General features: G+C 51.0%; 1 non-coding gene across 1 annotated transcript in view; it reads right to left on the bottom strand.

Annotated features, from left to right (window-relative positions):
- Window positions 1-2,464: 2,464 nt before the first annotated feature.
- The window catches only part of LOC143351398 (small subunit ribosomal RNA), a 1,933-nt gene continuing 1,897 nt past the window's right edge, over window positions 2,465-2,500 (bottom strand). The window contains exon 1 of the ribosomal RNA XR_013081725.1: window positions 2,465-2,500. This exon is cut by the window's right edge and continues 1,897 nt beyond it. This is a non-coding gene — a ribosomal RNA (small subunit ribosomal RNA).

Raw genomic sequence — 2,500 nt, 5'->3', positions numbered from 1 at the left:
TATAACATTCATTTACGAACGAACGCGGCAGCGTCCATCGGTTGCTCGATGAAATCGATGCGATAAACTACAGCCGTTTCGGCTGGTCGTCGTTAGTCGCGCGAGCAACGATGGCCGCAAAATCGACGCGTCGTCGTTTGCGATTATTCGCCTCAAGTTAGCCATGAGTATGTATATTATTCATTTACGAACGAACGCGGCAGCGTCCATCGGTTGCTCGATGAAATCGATGCGATAAACTACAGCCGTTTCGGCTGGTCGTCGTTAGTCGCGCGAGCAACGATGGCCGCAAAATCGACGCGTCGTCGTTTGCGATTATTCGCCTCAAGTTAGCCATGAGTATGTATATTATTCATTTACGAACGAACGCGGCAGCGTCCATCGGTTGCTCGATGAAATCGATGCGATAAACTACAGCCGTTTCGGCTGGTCGTCGTTAGTCGCGCGAGCAACGATGGCCGCAAAATCGACGCGTCGTCGTTTGCGATTATTCGCCTCAAGTTAGCCATGAGTATGTATATTATTCATTTACGAACGAACGCGGCAGCGTCCATCGGTTGCTCGATGAAATCGATGCGATAAACTACAGCCGTTTCGGCTGGTCGTCGTTAGTCGCGCGAGCAACGATGGCCGCAAAATCGACGCGTCGTCGTTTGCGATTATTCGCCTCAAGTTAGCCATGAGTATGTATATTATTCATTTACGAACGAACGCGGCAGCGTCCACCGGTTGCTCGATGAAATCGATGCGATAAACTACAGCCGTCTCGGCTGGTCGTCGTTAGTCGCGCGAGCAACGATGGCCGCAAAATCGACGCGTCGTCGTTTGCGATCATTCGCCTCAGGCTATCCGTGAGTATGTATAATATTCATTTACGAACGAACGCGGCAGCGTCCATCGGTTGCTCGATGAAATCGATGCGATAAACTACAGCCGTTTCGGCTGGTCGTCGTTAGTCGCGCGAGCAACGATGGCCGCAAAATCGACGCGTCGTCGTTTGCGATCATTCGCCTCAGGCTATCCGTGAGTATGTATAACATTCATTTACGAACGAACGCGGCAGCGTCCATCGGTTGCTCGATGAAATCGATGCGATAAACTACAGCCGTCTCGGCTGATCGTCGTTAGTCGCGCGAGCAACGATGGCCGCACAATCGACGCGTCGTCGTTTGCGATTATTCGCCTCAGGCTATCCGTGAGTATGTATAACATTCATTTACGAACGAACGCGGCAGCGTCCATCGGTTGCTCGATGAAATCGATGCGATAAACTACAGCCGTCTCGGCTGATCGTCGTTAGTCGCGCGAGCAACGATGGCCGCACAATCGACGCGTCGTCGTTTGCGATTATTCGCCTCAGGCTATCCTGTGAGTATGTATAACATTCATTTACGAACGAACGCGGCAGCGTCCATCGGTTGCTCGATGAAATCGATGCGATAAACTACAGCCGTCTCGGCTGATCGTCGTTAGTCGCGCGAGCAACGATGGCCGCACAATCGACGCGTCGTCGTTTGCGATTATTCGCCTCAGGCTATCCGTGAGTATGTATAACATTCATTTACGAACGAACGCGGCAGCGTCCATCGGTTGCTCGATGAAATCGATGCGATAAACTACAGCCTTCTCGGCTGGTCGTCGTTAGTCGCGCGAGCAACGATGGCCGCACAATCGACGCGTTGTCGTTCGTTTGCGATTCGCTTCAGGCTACCCGTAAGGATGTATATTATTTTATTACTTCCTCGCCGTCATCAGGACGTTTCGTTCGGAGCACGACGACGAGCACACACGCCACCGGGCAAAGCGGGATACGCAAGTTCAAACCGTAAAGGAACGTCGCGAAACGATGTTCGACGGCGTCTCGTTCCTCGGCTGTAGATCCTTGGGCGCTTTGTTTCGGCCCCTGCGCGTTGTGTGTGACAATCGGTCGTCGTCTCCTCTTCGAGCGAGCGCAACGTAAACAGCCAGCATCGTATCTCCGACCGAGACGCGTATATAATGGAAAAATTGACGGCGGGTGACATCCTCGATCGTCGCAACGATGGGTCTTATTTTCTCTTCTCCTCCTCTTTCTTTCGTTAGTAATGGACGTTTTTTTGTTTTTGTTCGAGATCTTTGTTTAGTAATGGACGTTTTTGTGTTATGTTCTTTCGTTTCTTTGTTCGTTTCGACCCAATCGTGTAAACGACGACGCGCGTCACCTCACGCCAGCATCGATCTACCATTAATACGGCGATTCTCGTTCGTCGAGAGAACCTATGGTCTGCACGGGCTCTCCAACGCTTGTGCTTTTAGCTTTGCAATGGCGACGGACGGGAGAGACGCGAGCGGGAACAAACAACGTGTTGTTTGTTCTCTCGTACAGCGTCCTCCGCGCGTAAGCCGTCCCATTGATATGATCTTTCCCATTCATAGTTTTTGTTTGTTTGATCTTTCTTTCCAGTTTAATTGTGTTACTTTTCGTTAATGATCCTTCCGCAGGTTCACCTACGGAAACCTT

Source organism: Colletes latitarsis, unplaced genomic scaffold (genome assembly GCF_051014445.1).
Source record: "Colletes latitarsis isolate SP2378_abdomen unplaced genomic scaffold, iyColLati1 scaffold0161, whole genome shotgun sequence".
Lineage (NCBI taxonomy): Eukaryota > Metazoa > Arthropoda > Insecta > Hymenoptera > Colletidae > Colletes > Colletes latitarsis.
Note: the sequence above shows the minus strand (reverse complement) of the source record. Positions and strands in the feature narration are given on the sequence as shown.